This window comes from Chiloscyllium punctatum, chromosome 21 (assembly GCF_047496795.1).
Source record: "Chiloscyllium punctatum isolate Juve2018m chromosome 21, sChiPun1.3, whole genome shotgun sequence".
Taxonomy (NCBI): Eukaryota; Metazoa; Chordata; class Chondrichthyes; order Orectolobiformes; family Hemiscylliidae; genus Chiloscyllium; species Chiloscyllium punctatum.
In genome coordinates this window covers 54,779,543-54,798,179 of record NC_092759.1, presented here as the reverse complement: position 1 = coordinate 54,798,179, position 18,637 = coordinate 54,779,543, and positions in this window count along the sequence as shown.

Genomic DNA, 18,637 nt, shown 5'->3' with positions numbered 1-18,637 from the left:
CGTTTACTCGATCTTTCCCTCTCTCACGCTCTGTCTCTCAATCCCTCTCTCAAGCCCCTCTCTTTCGCCAGCTCATCTTCTCTCTCTCTTGCTTTATCGCTTCCTCTCTCTCTCGCTTTCTCTCTCTCTCCCTGTCGCCAGCCCTTGCCCTTCCTCTCTCTCTATCTCTCTCTCTCTCACACACACACACACACACACCGCCCTCACTCTCTGCCCCCTCGCGCTCTCATGCTTGCCATATCTCATTCTCTTCCTCTTGCGCACACACTCGTTTTCTCTCACCTCTTCTCTCTGTCTTGTTGGCTCTCTCTTTCACACTCTTTCTCTCCCTCTCCATCTCTCTCTCCCCCTCTCTCTTGCACCCCCGTCTCGATCGCCACCACTCTCTCACCCCCTCACTCTCCTTCACTTACTCTCCCTCGCTTGTGCACAATCTCACACTCTCTGTCTCCCCCAAATCTCCCCCACACCCTCCCTCAATCCTTTTTCTGTCGCACGTTTTCTCTCTTCTCTCTCCCTCTCTATCATGAACCTTCTCTCTTGCTTCCTCTCTCTCTCACTCGCCCACTCACTCTTGGTCTCTCACCCACTCTCCATCTCTCTTTCGCTCTCGTTGTCTCTCACTTTCACTCTCTCTCTCTGTCTTCCTCTCTCTGTCTCGTTTGTCCCCCTCTCTCTTCCGCATCCTCTCTCTCTCTGTCTCTTGCTCGTCTCTTTCCCTCTCACCCAACTTGACCCTCCCTCTATCTCTCGCCTCTCTGTCTCTCTCTCACTCTCTCTTTCGCTTACCAACTCTCTCGCTCGCTCCGTCTCTCTGTCTTGTTCGCCCCTCTCTCCCCCTCTCGCACCTCCACTCTCTCTCCCTCTCTCATTCGCCAGAGCCATCTATCGCTCACCCTCTCTCTCTCGTTCGCCCATACTCTCTCCCTCATGCTCGCACCTCTGTGTCTGACTCGCCCCCTTCTCTCGTGATCGCCCTTCTTTCTATCTCTCTCTCACTCAACAACTCTCTCTCTCTCGGTTGCCCCCTCTGTCTCTCATGCACACACTTCTCTCTCTCGTCCATCCGCTATTCTCTCTCTCTTGCTCCCACAATCTCCCTCATTTGCTCTCTCTCTGTCGCCCTCACACTCTCTCACAAACCTTTCAAACCCTCCCTCCCTCCCTCTCTCTCTCCCTCAACACCCCCACCCCCACCCCCACCCCACTGTCTCTCTCTCTCTCTCTCGCCCCCCTGTCTCACTCCCTCTTGGCCCCCTCTCTCTCTGCCCACCACTCTTCCTCTTGCTCTCGCTCGCCCTAATCTGTTGACCCCTCTCTCTCGCCCCGTCTCTCGCTCTGTCCCCTTTCTCATTCTCTGTTGCTCTCTCCCGCTCTCATCCTCTCTTTCTCGCGCTCTCTCTCACCCTCTATCTCTCTCGCTCTGTTGCCTCCTCGTTTCATCTCTAGCCCCATCTCGCCATCTCTCTCGCCATCTCTTTCTCGCACCTTCTTTCTGTCTCCTCTTGCCTTCTCTCTCTCTCTCATCCCCCTCTTCGTTTCTAGTGCCCTCTCGTTGTCTCTATCTCGCGCACTCTCTCTTTCTGTCTTTATCTTACTCCTTCGCCCTCTCCCTCTCTCGTGCTCGCCAACTCTCTCTGTTTCTCTCTCTCAGGCCCTCTCTCTCTCTCCCTCTCTCTGCCACCTCTCTTGACTCCTTCTCTCTCTCACCCTCTCTTTCTCACTTTCTCTCTGTCTCTGTCTCTCACTTCTGCTCTCTCTCTCGCCATCTCTGTCTCTATCTCTCTCTCCGTCCCTCACTCGAACCGCCTGTCTCTCTTCCTTTCATTCTCTCACACTCCCCTCTCTTTCTGCCCCTCTCCATCATTGTCCCTCTCTTGCCCCCTCTCTCTCCCTCTATCAGTAACCCATACCCTCTCTTGCCATCTCTCACTATCGTGCGCACACTCTATCTTGTTTGCGCCTTGTCTCTCTTTGCTTCCCCTTTCTCTCTCTTGACCCTCTCTCTCTTACCCCCTGCCTCGCTCTTCCCACTCTCAGTCTCGCTCTCTCTCTCTCTTGCTCTGTCTCTTGCACTTGCGCGCTCTCTCTCAAACTCTCTCTTTCTCTCTCTCTATTTGTCACTCTTTCTCGCCATCTTTCACCATTTTCTCTCTCCCTCTCTCTCTCTTTCCCTTTCTCTCCCCCACAACCTCTCTCGCACCCCCTCTCGTGCGCACCCTCTCTCTTGATCGTGCCTTGTCTCTCTCTGCCCCCTCTCTCTCCTCTCTATCTCTTACCCTTCTCTCTCGCACCCTCTATAACTCTCCTTCAACCCATCCCTCTCTCTCTCCCTCACACCTCTCTCTCTCACCCGATCAATCTCGCTCAACCCCTCTCACTCTTGCTCTCCACACCATAAGACTCCCTCGCACCTCTCTTTCTCACCAGCCCTCTCTCTCACACTTAACCCCTGAATAACTAACCCTCACCACCGTTTTCTCTCTCACTCGTCCCACTCGGCACGGTGGCACAGTGGTTAGCACTGCTGCCTCACAGCGCCAGAGACCCGGGTTCAATTCCCGACTCAGGCGACCGACTGTGTGGAGTTTGTACATTCTCCCCGTGTCTGCTTGGGTTTCCTCCAGGTGCTCCGGTTTCCTCCCACAATCCAAAAGATGTGCACGTCAGGTGAATTGGCCATGCTAAATTGCCCGTAGTGTTAGGTAAAGGGGTAAATGTAGGGGAATGGGTGAGATTACGCTTCGGCAGGTCGGTGTGGACTTGTTGGGCCGAAGGGCCTGTTTCCACACTGTAAGTAATCTAATCTAATCTAATTTATAACTCTCCCTCACCACTCCCTCTCTCGTTCACCCCCTATCTCTCGCTCACTCCCTGTCTCTCGCTCGCTCCTGTATAACTCTCCCACAACCTCATTTCTCATCCACTTACAAACCACAATCTCACTGAACCCCTCTATAACTCTCCCTCACCCCCTCTTTTGTTCACCAACTCTGCGTCGCTCGGTCCTTCTATAACTCCTCGTCACCACCCTTTGTCTCTCACTCACCCACTTTTATAGCTCTCCCTCACACCGCCCTATTTCGCTCAAGCCCATCTTGCTTGCTCACACCCCCATAACTCTTCCTGTGATCCAACCTCGCTCATTCCGTTCTCTCTCGCTCACCCCAACTCTCTCTCTCTCTCCCTCTCTCTGTCGCCACTCACCGTATCTCACTCCGCCTCTCATGATCAGCTGAAAGGGTTAGAAATACCACATTCTCAATCCACCTCACAGAACCAGCCCACACCCATAAAGCCAGAGGAGATATCCGATCACCGTGGAACACGGTGTAGACCCGGCGAATGTACTGCTCAATACAAACCAGCAATCTGTGCAGATTCATCCATTGCACTGGTCAAAACAATCCAGCAATCTGTCCAGAGTGGAACACTGCACAGATCAGATCAGGGCACTGATCTATAATCCAAGACCACATATCTGTCCATCGCAGTGAGAAGTTCAGACCACAGCAGTGCATTGATCTATAAACACGGACGAGATATCTGTACAGCACCAGGAGAAGTGCAGACCACAGCAGTGTATTGATCTATAAACCCGCATTAGATATCTGTACAGCATGGGGAGCTGTGCAGACTACAGCAGTGCATTTATCTATAAACTCGGATTAGATATCTGTTCAACACAGGGAGCGGTTCAGACTACAGCAGGGCATTGATCTATAAACCCGGATTAGATATCTGTCCAGCACCGGGAGGAGTGCACACCATAGCAGGGAATTGATCTATAAACCCGGATTCGATATCTGTCCAGCACGGGGAGCTCTGCAGTTCACAGCAGTGCATTGATCTATAAACCCCAAACTCGATAACTGTCCAGCACGGGTAGCTGTGCAGACCACAGCAGGGCATTGATCTATAAACCTGAACCAGATAGTCTGACCAGCACAGCGACCTGTGCAGTGGTCACCCGTGAATTAATCTGTAAAGCAGGAGCAGTTACCCTCCCAACATGTAGGACTTTGTACCCCACCCCAGTGCATTTATCTGTAACCTAGAGGCATTTACACTCCCAGTATGTCGGACTGTGTACACCACCCCAGTGCATTGATCAATAAACCAGGAGCAGTTATCCTCCCAGCATGTTTGACTATGTACACAACCACAGTGCACTGATGTGTAACACTGTATTAGATCACTGCCCAATGTGGGGAAACTTGCAGCCCATGCTTGAAGTGACAGATGTGCAGCTCACATCGATTTCCAGCTCCATCTCTCCATAGTGCCCTGACAAGGGGGTTCTGTGAGTGTGAACATCACTGCCACAGAGATACAGAGATGGAGGAGGAATCAGTTTGAACAATAAAAAATGAGAGGGGTATAGGAAATAGACAGAGACGGGGAGACTGAGAGACAGTATTATGGAAGGAAGTGTTCCCAGGTTTCAGAATGCTGACATGAAAACATTTTAACAGAATCCTGTAACATAAGTGTTTCCAGGAATGGTAGGTGAACAGGATATTGGTGGGAGTTCAGATGATGCAGAGTTTTGGATGATTATTTGTTCTCAGCTTTGTATCTGGGTGTAGGGTCAGCAGCGTCTTTGACTCATTGAGCTAAATCTAACAATAATTTGTCTCAGTACCATTTCCATTGTCTGTGACAGAGGGATCATCTACACAAGGCCGAGCTAGTTTCCTGATGCTATCTTATCGAACTCACCTCATTAACTACCCACCCTACCCTATGGTGTCCCTCTCATTCAATACCAGCCCGATTCTCCCACCCAATATAGCTGTAGGTACTCACCACCCCTGGATAGTACATGATATGTGACATTGGCGCCACCTTTAAGAGGCCACTGAGCACACAGTTCAGCTTTCTCTGTTAGGAGCTGCCCTGGAAAGTTTACTCCGAGTATGGCAGATAAGAGGCAATTACACCACGGTTTGTCGACAGGGGCACGGAGGTGCTGGTGGATGGGCTAGTTCAGAGGGGGACCATTCTCTTCCCAGAGGGGGACACACCACCAGAACCACCGAGCATGGTCTGAGCTCACCAACCAGCTCAGTGCTCTAACTACGGTCAGAAGAAATGTCCAGCAATACAGGACAAGCATCAATAACCTTCCCCGCTCTGTCAGGATAAGGGTCACTGTCTTCTCTCTGCTCCCTCACACTCACTGTATATCTGTTATAGCACCGACCCCGAACAAGGTTCATGGTCCACCACTCTCACTGCCGCATGCAGCACCTTCTCTCTCTCTCTCTCTCTCTCTCTCTCTCTCTCTCTCTCTCTGTCTCTTTCTGTCTCTCTTTCTCTCTCTCTCTCTCTCCCTCCACTTTACCCCACCCCCCCAAATTAATAACACTGCATGGATACAACACTGTGGACTGACTCCCTCCGGACACCTCACCATGACCCTCTCCCCACCTACACTAACACTAACAGCAGGGCCACCCACTCCCACCCTCCCTCTCTCCCTCCCTTTCTCCCATTCCAGGAAAAACAGCCTGGAATAGGACAGAAAGGGCCTATCCGGGTGATGGAGTGCCCGATATCTGTTCCCTCATCCCCCTCCCCCTGCCATTTGGGGAGGACCCTGGTACGAGCCGGAGAGGACCAGGACGCCTCGTGTGGTGATTCTGAAACATCCACGTCCCACCGACCGAGTAAGGAGCAATGTTCAGTGAAGGGCAATTCTCACTTTAAACCCACTGGCAGCTCCGTTTTCCCCCGGCACAACTTAGAAGCCCTGGACCTGATGCCATCTCCCTTTTGTGTCGAGCTGGTACAAATGGAATCCCCACGGTCTCGGTGGGCAGGAGTGTGGGCTCACAACACATCCTCACCACCACCTCCCAGGAAGGGAGCACCAAGACTCCCTCCTACACTATCTCTGTAAACAGCTCAGATACTGAAACTGATCTGTGATAGTTACTGCTCTCCCCACTTGTCCTGACATCTTCAACAATCTGTGCTCATATACACCCAGCGCTCTCTGCTCCTGTACCCCCTTTATAATGGCAAAGCCTGTTTTAAACTGTTTTTCATTGTCTTTCCTAACAAAGTGCATCACCTCAAACTGCTCTGCATTGATCCCCATCTGTCATAAACCTGAACACTACATCAACGTGTGATTTTCCTGTTAGAGTTCCACACTGTCCTCCATAGACTTCAGAGTTCTTCCAGGTTCAGTGCCATCTACAAACATTGAGATTGTTCTAGTGTCACAGTCCCCATGAAAAAACTGAAATCCTGCCCCACATACACGAGTGTGAGCAAGTGAAATACTGATATATTCCTATGGACAAAGTCGAATAATGATATGCTGTCAATGGAGCAAGAAAAGTCCTGACACACACCAGACGGAGCGAATGAAATATTGACAAACCACAGAGCAAAGGAAATCCGGATAGGATCCACTTATCGATATTCATCAGGATGTAGTTGAAAGTGTGTACTATACCTTTATGAGTGGGTGAATGCTGTTCTGAACTGAGAGCTTACGAGCACCTGTGATATGAGAGGATGGCAGACCCAGACACAGTATATTGTTATAGAGCTGGATTCGGGTAATAAGCAGTTAAGAGAAAGAGGGTCCCAGTGTTGTGATTAGTTGATTTAAAATGTTCACTTTTAGAGTGAAAAAAATTAATTGATATTTTTTATTTAACAGATCTGTCCCTCATATTTTGACAGTTTACGGGGCGAATAGAGTATTTCTTTATGTTTCATTTAAATTACCAGATGAGCTTCACGCCGTGTCCTCACCAACCCCGTGTGTGTATCTGTGTGTCTCTGTGTGGGGAAAGTCTGGCAGTCTCTGTAATGCTTAAAGTGATGCAATGCTACCCTCTGCTGGCCTCTACACGCCACTGCACAGGCATTGGCAGAGGGTGAAAACCAAGAGGGATTCATTCAGAGATGGGGAGGGAGAAGGCAGCTGCTCACAGCACCATCCAAACTGATGTCTTATCCATGGATTGATCTAAATGTCCTTTAAACGTTGAAACTGTCCCTGCTATCACCCCTTCCTCTGGAAGTTCATTCCACACACAAGCCAGCTTCTGTCTAACATAATTACCTCTCATGACTTTCGTAAATCTTTTTTGCTCGCACCTTAAAAATCCCTCAGTTTTGAATCCTCAACTCTCGAGAAAAGACATTAGCCCTTCAGCTTCTCTGTAACCATCATTATTTTATAAACCTCTGCAAAGTTACTGTTTAATCTCATATTCTTCAGTGAAACAATTCCCAGCCTATCCAGCCTCTCCTTATAGCTCACTCCCTCCTTTCCCACCAATATCCAGGTTAATCTCTTCTCAATCCTCTCCAGATTAATAATTTCAACGTCAGTAAAATCAAAGTGAATAGTCAAGGTATTCTCTAAGGGTACGGGGAGTCCAACACTAGAGGACACAGGCTTAAGTTGAGAGGGGAAACATTTAAAAGTGACCTAAGGGGCAGCTTTTTCACCCATAGGGTGGTGTGCCTATGGAATGAGCGGGAAGGGTGACCGGACTGGACACTGTATTCCAGAAGAGGTCTCACCAATGTCCTGTACAACCACAACATGACGTCCCAATTCCAGTACTCAAAGGTCTATCCTATGAAGAGATGTTTGTTAAACACCTTCTTAACCACACTATCTATATGAGATGCAAATTTTAAAGAATTATACCTGACGGCCTAGGTTTCTGTACTACAGCACTGCCAAAGGCACTACTTTTAATTGTATAGGTTCTGCTGTTGTTTGATTTACCAAACCCAATACCTCGCATTAATCCAAACTAAACTCCATCAGCTACCCCTCAGCCCAGTGAGTGATATTACTGTCACCTCCCCCTCCGCCTTCAATTTTAAAATGCCCATCCCTCTCCAGGAGGCCTACACACTCCGGCCTTGAGTTTCGCAAAGGCCCTGAGCTTGGTTTGCCTTGTGTGGTTAGGGGGAGGAGGGACAGATTGCAGACACAGTCAGTGGGGAGGAGAGGCTGGACAGTAATCAGCGGCCTGGTGTCATTTCATGGTTTTAGGAAAAGGGGAGTATCACGTAAGAGTTGGCTAAGAGTGATCGGTGTTTTGGGGTCAGAAATTTAGCTCTTCCTTCGTCTCTGGTGTTCAGTAATAAATATCTATTTGAAACCCTTAATTGGGCGCAGTGTGTCTGCAGGATTTCTTTCCTTAATATTGCAGACTACAGATAATAGCAATTAAAGATGTTTATAGTTAATTTCGATGGCGCAGCACGTACACTCAATATCCTACAGTTGAGACAAAAATCTTACATTTGTTTAACAATACAAAGTGTTTTGTGTAGTTCAGTAATGGTAACCTGATTATAATATATCCACACCGAGCTGAAAGTGGGCACTAAAATATGACCCAAAATCTGGGAATGGTAGCGTGGTGGGTAGTGCCCCTGCCTCTGAGTCAGAGCTCTGGATTTGATTCCAATTCCTGAACTCGTGTGGTAGTGTTCAAAGCTTTGGGCTAGAAGGCCTGGATTCAAGTCCTGCCTGTTGCAAAGGTATGTCACAGCATGTCAGGACAGTCTGATGAACAAACACACAGGAGAATAATGTTACAGCTTTATGGGTATTGCTGAGTGGTGCTGGTGTCCCTACCTCTGAGCACAAAGGTCTATGTGTAAATCCCACAGAAGTGCCTCAGGATACATCTGAACAAACTGATTAAAATGGATTTAGAATTGTGACCTGATGGAGAAGGAAGAGGTGTCAGCATTGCATTTCAGAATTTAGGCTCAGGATGACTGAAAGTAAAGCCATTCCTGTTGATTGGAGTCACATTATGCAGCAGTAAAAGGTTTATAAATTCAAAATGGCCATGGATAGGGTGAGTAGTCAGGGGTTTTTCCCCAGGTTAGGGTTTTCCAAAACTAGAGGGCATTGGTGGAAAGTGAGAGGGGAAAGGTTTTGAAGAGGCCTAAAGGGCACCTTTTAACACAGAGGGTGGTGTGCGTATGGAATAAGCTGCCAGAGGAAGTGGTGGAGGCTGGTACAGCTACTGAGAGACCTGGCAAGCTTTTCCAGCAATTTCTGTATTTCTTTAAAAATGCATTCAGTTTAACACAGGTATTCTGAATCAATTAAGCATTTTTATTTTTTAATGACGCAGGGACATATAAACATCTTCAAATTGACCAAGACCATTTTCTGCTAAGGGCATGGCTCTGTGTATGACAGCAGCAATGATGCACCATTATGGAACACGGAATGTGATGGAGGCATAGTTTTGACAATGTACAAGGAGACCTCACATGGTCCAGTTTGGGAGAGGATGACATTACTGTGTGATTCAACTCAGAGAGGGGGAAAATCTAATCTGCCTGAGAAGGAATGGCCTATTGCACTCGCTCTCCTTGATTGTTCCTCATCACAGCAATGTCTGCGAGCTAAAAAAAACCTCTACATTCATCGTTACCATTCTTATTTTTATGGTATCCCTGCAATGTGGAAACAGGCCCTTCGACCCAACAAGTCCATACCAACCTACCCAACCCATTTCCCTATATTTACCCCTGACTATTGCACATAACCTAGAAATCCCTGAACACTACAGACAATTTAGCATGACCAATCCACCGAACCTACATAGATTGTGGGAGGAAACTGGATCACCCATTAGAAGCTCACGCAGGAAAGTGGAGTATGTACAAACTCCACACAGACAGTCACCCAAGGCTGGAATCGACCCCAAGTCCCTGATGCTGTGAGGCAGCAGTGCTCACCACCGTGCTACCCTTTGGATGATCCCGAACCAGAATTCACTGGATTCTACTCACTGCCTAAAGCAAAAGGAATTCAGCCAAATCCAAACTCTCCCAGGATGAAATCCCAATGCTCGCAGCTTGCGTGAGTACAATATCTTCAGAAGCAGGATAACGTTTTGGACAATCTCACAATTTTTCCTTTGTCACGTGTTCCAATAATATTTGGACCAAGTTCTTTCAAGTTAAAATTGCAGACATTGTGTGTGTGTGTGTGTGTGTGTCAGTGGTTTTAGAAAGGGAAATATTGATTATATAATTGCAATACCCAAACAGTTTGTCATTCATCTTTCCATCATAGTTTGAGTAACATTGCTCTGGATCATAAACGTGTTGTTTCAGCAGATTAAAGAAACTAGCCTGACTTGTTCCTAACACTGACCGTGACCAAGTCTGAGACCAATATCATCGGCCATATCACCAACCTGGTTACATTTAACATTTGTTGTGAGCAGTGGAGGAGTGGGATAAGAAAAGGAAACAGTGACTCAAAAAGCCGGGGAACTATAGACCGGTGAGCTTGATGTCAGTGGTGGGTAAGTTGTTGAAGGGGATTCTGAGGGACACGATTTACATACATTTGGGAAGGCAAGGGCTGATCGGGGTAGACAACGTCGCTTTCTGCATGGGAAATCATGTCTCATTAATTTGGTTGAGTTTTTTGAAGGGGCGGCACAGAAGATTGATGAAGGCAATTCTGTAGACATTGTCTTTCTGGACTTCAGCAAGGTGTTCTTTTAAAGAACAAAGATCAAAGAAAATTTACAGCCCAGGAACAAGCCCTTTGCCCTCCAAGCCTGAGCCGATCCAAATGTACTGTCTAAATCTGTCGGTCAATTCCTAAGCATCCGTCTTCCTCTGCTCCCCACCAACTCATACATCTGTCCAGACGCATCTTAAATGAATCTATCGTGCCTGCCACTACCACCTCTGCTGGCAATGTGTTCCAAACGCCAAACACGCTCTGTTTGAATGACTTACAGCGTGTATCCCCATTAAACTTTCCACCTCTCACTTTAAAATAAAACCTCTCGTTATTGAATACTTCAACCTGGGAAAAAGCTTGTCTCCATCCACCCTGACTATACCCTTCATGATTTTGCAAACCTTAATCAGGTCCCCCTTCAATCTCCTTCTATCTAGTGAAAATAAACCTAACCTCCTCAGCCTCTCTTCATTGCTAGTATTTCATTCTGATTGGTAGACAGATTAGTAAGTTTCAGTCACATGGGACACAGAAGAAGCTTGTCACAAATGGCTTGAAGGAAGAGGGATATTTTTCAGCCTGGAGGATTGTGAGCAGCAGTGTGCTGTAAGAATTAGTACTCAGTTCACTGAATTTCATCATTTATGTAAAGGATTAAGATGTGAATATTGGGGCCATAGTTAGTAAGATTACAGATGACATCAGCAAGGTGGTGTAGTAGATTATCGCAGAGTACAACGAGACCACAATCAGATGGGACAAAGAGGCAAGGAGTGACAGATGAAGGTTAATTTAGATAAATATGAGGTTTTGCATTTTGGGAAGGCAAATCAGGGCAGACATTATATACTTCATGGTCAGGTCCTGGGGCATGTTCTGAAACAAATGGACATTGGGTTACAGGTACATTGTTCCTTGAAAGTGGAGTCGCAGTTAGACAGAGTGGTGCTGAACACATTTGGCACATTTGTCTTAATCAGTCAGTGCATTGAGCATAGGAGTTGGGGTGGTATGTTGTATCTGTACGGGACGTTGCTGAGGCCACTTTAAGAATACTGCGTACAACTCGGTTTTCTTCAGAAATAACTTACATGGATGTTACAGAACTGGAGGTTTGAGCTTAAGGGAGAGGCTGATTAGGTTGTGGTGTTTCCCCCTGGAGTCTCAGAGGTTGACGGGTGACGTTATCGAGGTTTATAAAACCAGCAGGGGCATGGATATTCTGAACAGCCACGTTCTGCTCTCCAGGATAGGGGAGTCCAGAACAAGAGGGCATAGGTTGAAGGCGAGGGGGATTGATTTAGAAGGGACCTGAAGGTAAATGATTCACACAGAGAGTGGTGTGTGTATATAAAATGCTGTCAGAAGAAGTGGTGAAGGCGGTTACACTCGCACATTTAATTAATATCTGAAAGAAGAGGGATATTTACAAAATGCTGGCAAATGGGACTGGATCAGTTTTGATATCTAATCGGAGTGAACAGATTGGACTAACGGGTCTGCTTTCGTTCTGCATGACTCTGGGTCTATAAGAGAGATGATGAAAAATTCTGTAAGCTCCTTTCAAATCTGACTTCTCTTCTCTGGAAGTTTATCATGACTCTATGTTCACATTGATTAAAAGCTGCATTAGTTAAATATTTGACAAAGAATTGAGTCACGGAAAATGAGATACAGATCGGAAAGTGGGGCTGAGACCCCAACCTGATCAGCCACAATCTTACTGCCTGGTGGAGTAGGCTCAAAGTATCTCATGACCCACTCCTGCTCCTCAGTCCAATGTTTCTGTGTTCCATTCAGCCCCTCATACCCGCTAGACAGGAACTGTTGGAGGCCGCTTACTCCTATAACCTTGTGCATAGAAACAGAGGAGACCAATCAGTACCTCAAGGCTGTCACACATGCGTTGAGGTGATTTGGGAAATGTAATTGGAAAATCCAGGCTGGGTAAGAAAGAGGCCCCTCATCTCTCTTTAGAAAGCTTCCCCTATCTGCAGCTTGTGCTCCATTTGTTGGTCATGTTGTAGACCCAGATTCACTGTGAATACAGCCCACATACCTCACCCAGAGATGGCTCACAAAACCATCTGGTCTCACTGACTGCAATATGCAATACCAGAACATTCATAAAAATAACACCCACTAACTTTCCAATAACAGAATATGAGAACATCAGACACAGGGGCATGTCGTTCACTCCCCAAGCCTGCCTTGCCCTTCACTAAGATCTTGGCTGATCTGCTCCTGGCCTCAAATCCTCTTTCATACCCAACTCTTCATAGCCCTCAACTCTCTGACAGGTCAATATCCATCTATTTCCTCTTCAAATACTTTCAGTCACCTCGCTCCTGCTACACTCTTTAGAAGAGAAATCCTGACATTCAATCCCACCTGTTTGAAGAAAACACTTGCTGCTCCTATATCATGGCTTATTGATGCGAACAAAAGATGTTGAGACAAGGATTCAGTTAAAAATGACTGGCCCCGATATCAAGGCAATGGTTGACTTCTGTTGACATCAAGGAGCTGGACCTATGGGAATCAGACTGAACTGTCCAGTGTTTGGTGTCAAACATGGCACAAAGGAAGATGTTCATCATCTCTGTCCTGGGTCACCTCCGTGGGAGATCCTCAGGGTAGTTTCCTCTTCACAAACATCTTCAGCTGCTTCATCAATGTCTCCCCACCCTCACCCTCACCATCATAAGATCAGAAGTGGGGATCGTGAATGAAGATTCCACAATGTTCAGAACGTTTCAGAACGTTTTGCTGAACTGGTCTGTGTCCATGTGCAGCAAAACCCAGGTTCCATTCAGGTTTGTGCTGTTAACGTATAAGTAACATTCATGTAACAGCACTGCCTGACACTGCACATTGTCACAGTAAAACAAGTTTATTCAGCACCTCACGCTGGTTTCACAGGAATATGAGGAAGCCATTCAGTCCATTGACATTATTGGAGATGAACAAGGACAGCCTATTCAGTGCCTCCAGCCTATTACTCAGGAAGAGAAGGAGTCTAGTGTGATGGACCACATCAGAGCCCCTCGAAAATATTTGACGGCAATAGTTAAAATTTCATGTTTTCATAGTTTAAAGGAAATGTAAAGTTTCTTTTCCAGATGCACTGTGACTGGTCAAACTACTCGGTGTGTAGCAAAACACCATCTATTTCAACACGAAAGAAGAAATAACACCACAGAAAGAGGAATTTAGAATGACGTAATTATATTGGACAAGTTAACAAAATCTAGGAGCTGTTACTAATGAACTGTTCCAATATAGGAAAATCCCATAAACGCAGCCCTTGGCAAAAAGAAATACTCAGACACAGAATGTCACAAATATTTTTCCAGTCCAGGAATTAAAAAAGCATCAGAGAAAATTCTGAGAGGGTAGCCACCAGGAAACATTCCCTGAAGATTCCAACACTGTGGAGACCCCAAGAGTTTCTGATGTTACTGAGAAACCAAAACCCAGAGATCCTAATCTGTGAGAGCTGGCCACACCCATTCAGGCTGCATTAAAATTAACCTAAGGCCTCCCTAGCTGTTACTCAAGTGGTCTTAACTATCCAACTTGGTAACAATTGTTCAATATCTCTCATAAAAGAAACCAGGACAAAATGACCTCTTAAAGCTGCAGCACCATCACATTTGTCACTACATCGAGCTGTCAAACAGGAACCAGGGGTAACCAGTCAGACCCATGGCCCTGTCCAATTGGACAAGGAAGAAGCCAGTCAGTCCCTTGAGTCACTTGTACAGGAACAGTAGGATGCCATTCCCACCTCAATGCACTTACATGGGGGCAGAGGTAATTGATGCTGATTCCTGATGAATGTCTTATGCCCAATACGTCGATTCTCCTGGTTCTCGAATGCTGCCTGACTTGCTGTGCTTTTCCAGCAATCGACTCTCTACTCTGATCTCCAGCATCGGCAGTCATAGGTGTCTTCTAAATGATGCTCTAACATGATGAACAAGTGGGGCAGAAGCTGCACAGACAGACTGTTCCACGTTGTTCCAGGTGGCTCCGTTGCTCATGATACACATGTGGGACTTTAACATGGCTTTCTCGTGGTAAGCAGGGAAGCCATATGTCTTGTGTGAAATTTCAAGAAGGCATCTTTCATCTCTGAGAAGACAGTCTGGTGTTCTCTATGTAGGGCGGAAGCTGGTGGGAATTGCTACCTGTTTCAGAATGAAGGTATTGTGGCTGCTGTTGGGGATTGTGAGCAACCTGACGTTCAGTACAGGATTCACACACCGACTGCACTTTAACATGGGGAGAGTTTTTTAGGCATATAAACTATTAGGAAAGTCACGTTAGACTGATAAATGGACTCTCTAAGTTCAAATAATGCTGATCTTGTTCATGTTGATTTTGTCTAGTGCACGTCCTGTTCAGTGTAACCTGTATGCCTTACTCCGTCCAAGTCTATTTCCACCCTATGATCTGTCTGGCCATGCTTACTATGATCTGCCTCCACTGCTCATAAACAAAGTGTTTCCCTGTACTGAGGTACACGTGACAATAAATCAAACCAATCAATCCTGGGTAAAGTATGAAATTTCTCTCCCTATCAATGTCTGTTTTGGAAATAAGTGGTCGCTGCCACTCCTCGTGTTTCGGCATCACCATTTCTTCGTCTCTCACAGCTCTACAGATTAAATACTCAGCTTATTCACTCTATCCTCATGTTACCATCACCCGTGTCTGTGGTAAGGAGATCATTCCTTACAAAGGCCATCAAATCTGTAGAGAGTGCTCCAAATGCTCTCTCAACAAGTCTCTACAACAGCAGGAAGATGGCTTTACTTATGTACTCGAATCATCTAACAATGAAGGACAGCATACCATTGTCTGCACCCATTACAAACGCAGGGTTTGATTCGGGGCAGTCAGCATAGACTTGTGAGTCGGAGATCATGCTTGCCAAATCTATTAGAGTCCTTTGGTGAAGTGACCAAGAATGTTGATGAGGGCAGAGCGGTTAACGTAGTCTCTTTGGATTTCAGTAAGGCCTTTCATAAGGTTCCACATGCAGGCTGCGCTGGAAGCTCTCCAACTCTGTAAAAATATGCTGTTCCAACAACCCACTTATTAAACGTTACAATCTCAAGACCACACAGTCCCTATCTTCCCCGCTGTGTTCACTCTTTCAGCTGCTGATCTCCCTGGGTCATTTTCTTTTAATGCAAGTATGTTTTACGTGAACACGTGTCTTTGATAGAGTGTTTGAGATGGTCAGTTAAAACTCCTGCTCTACAGCAGTTAATCTGCTGGTGGATGGCAGTGGCACGCCTTCTATTTTTAAAATGCTGCGTTTATTTACTTTTGCATGACACAATAATTCTCATTATTTGATTGATTTCCAGCTGTACAAACAAAATATTCAAATTCTATTGGCTTCTGATATTCTGAGCAAAATCAACGTCTTTGATTGCATTTGAATTGCTGTCAAAACAGCAACCAAAACTCAGGCTTCCATTTCCCAGCTAATTGTTACATTTGGAACAGTCTGACCTTTAGCTGGCATCTGTGACTGTACTTTCGATTCAGCGAAACCCGTCCTATCTTAAAGTGAACAGACATTGATTAGATTCCAGGCAGTAACACACCCTGGGCTATCTGTTATTCTGTATACTAACATCCTTGACTCCTCGATTAGATTCCAGGCTGTCACTCAGTCCGGGGTATCTGTTATTCTGTATATAGACCATCCTGAACCCCTCGATTAGATAGCAGGCTGTAACTCACTCTGGGGTGTCTACTGTTCTGTATATAAACCATCCTGAAAACTTCGATTAGATAGCAGGCTGTAACTCAATCTGCGCTATCTGTTATTCTGTATATATCCCACCCTGAATACCTCGATTCGATTCCAGGCTGTATCTCACTGCGGGCTATCTGTTATTCTGAATATGAGCCACCATGAACACCTCGATTCGATTCCCGGCTGTAACTCACATCGGGCTGTCTTGTATTCTGTTTATAAACCATCCTGAACCCGGCGATTAGATTCCAGGCAGTAACTTCCTGTCAGGGTTGAAAGGGAAGGCTGGTAGTTATAGGGAATGCTGGCTGACTAAAGAAATTGAGGGTTTCACTCAGAAAAAGAAGGAAGCATATGTCAGGTATAGACAGGATAGATCAAGTGAATCCTTAGAAGAGTATAAAGGAAGTGGATTACACTTAAGAGGGAAATCAGGAAGACAAAACGCGGACATGAGATAGCTTTCGAAAATAGAATTAAGGAGAATCCAAAGTGTTTTTACAAATATATTAAAGACAAAGCGTAACGAGGGAGAGAATAGAGCCCCTCAAAGATCAGCAAGGTGGCCTTTGTGTGGAGCCACAGAAAATGGGGGAGATATTAAATGAATATTTTGCATCAGTATTTACTGTGGGAAAGGATATGGAAGATATAGGCTGCAGAGAAAACGATGGTGACATCTTGCATAATGTTGCAGATATGCAGAGGAGGAAGTGCTGGATGTCTTGAAATGGTTAAAGGTGGATAAATCCCCACGACCTGATCAGGTGTACCCGAGAACTCTGTGGAAAGCTAGAAAAGTGATAGCTCGGCCTCTTGCTGAGATATTTGTGTCATTAATAGTCACAGGTGAGATGCTGGAAGACTGGAGGTTGACAAACTGGTGCCACTGTTTAAGAAGGGCGGTAAAGACAAGCCAGGGAACTATAGACTGGTGAGTCTGACCTCGGCGGTGGGCAAGTTGTTGGAGGGAATCCTGAGGGACAGGATGTACATGAAGTTGGAAAGGCAAGGACTGATTCGGGATAGTGAACATGGCTTTGTGCGTGGGAAATCATGTCTCACAAACTTGATTGAGCTTTTTGAATAAGTGACAAAGAAGCTTGATGAGGGCAGAGCAGTAGATGTTTTCCATATGAACTTCAGTAAAGCGTTCGACAAGGTTCCCCATGGGAGACTGGTTAACAGGTTAGATCTCATGGAATACAGGGAGAAGTAGCCATTTATATACAGAACTGGCTCAAAGGTAGAAGACAGAGGGTGGTGGTGGAGGGTTGTTTTTAAGACTGGAGGCCTGTGACCAGTGGAGCGCCACAAGGATCAGTGTTGGGCCCTGTACTTTTTGTCATTTATATAAATGATTTGGATCCGAGCATAAGAGGTACAGTTAGTAAGTTTGCAGATGACACCAAAATTGCAGGTGTAGTGGACAGCGAAAAGGGTTTCCTCAGATTACAACAGGATCTGGACCAGATTGGCCAATGGGCTGAGAAGTGACAGCTGGAGTTTAATTCAGATAAATGCGAGGTGCTGCATTTTAGGAAAGCAAATCTTAGCAGGACTTCTACGTTTAATGGTAATGTCCTAGGGTGTGTTGCTGAACAAAGAGACCTTGGAGAGCATGTTCATAGTTCCTTGAAAGTGGAGTCGTGGGTAGATAGGCTAGTGAAGAAGGCGTTTGGCATGCTTTCCTTTATTGGTCAGAGTACCGAGTACAGGAGTTAGGAGGTCATGTTGCGGCTATACAGAACGTTGGTTAGGTCACTCTTGGAATATTGCGTGCAATTCTGGTCTCCTACCTATCGGAAAGATGTTGTGAAACTTGAAAGGGTTCTGAAAAGATTTACAAGGATGTTGCCAGGGTTGGAGGATTGAGCTACAGGGAGAGGCTGAACAGTCTGGGGCTGTTTTCCCTGGAGTGTCGGAGGCTGAGGGGTGAACTTATCGAGGTGTACCCTGGGGTAAGGAAGTCCAGAACTAGAGAGCATAGGTTGAGTTTGAGAGGGGAAAGATATGAAAGAGACCTAAGGGACAACTTTTTCACGCAGAAAGTGGTACGTTTATGGAGTGAGCTGCCAGAGGAAGTGGTGGAGGCTGGTACAATTGCAACATTTAAGAGGAATTTGGATGAGTATCTAAATAGGAAGGGTTTGGAGGGACATGGGCCAGGTGCTGCCAGGTGGAACTAGATTGGTTTGGGACATCTGATCGGCATTGACAGATTGGACCGAAGGATCTGTTTCCATGCTGTACATCTCGATGATTCTATGACTCTATAACTCACTCCGGGCTACCTGTTATTCTGCATATAAACCACCCTGAAACCCTCGATTAGATTCCAATCTGTATCTCACTCTGGG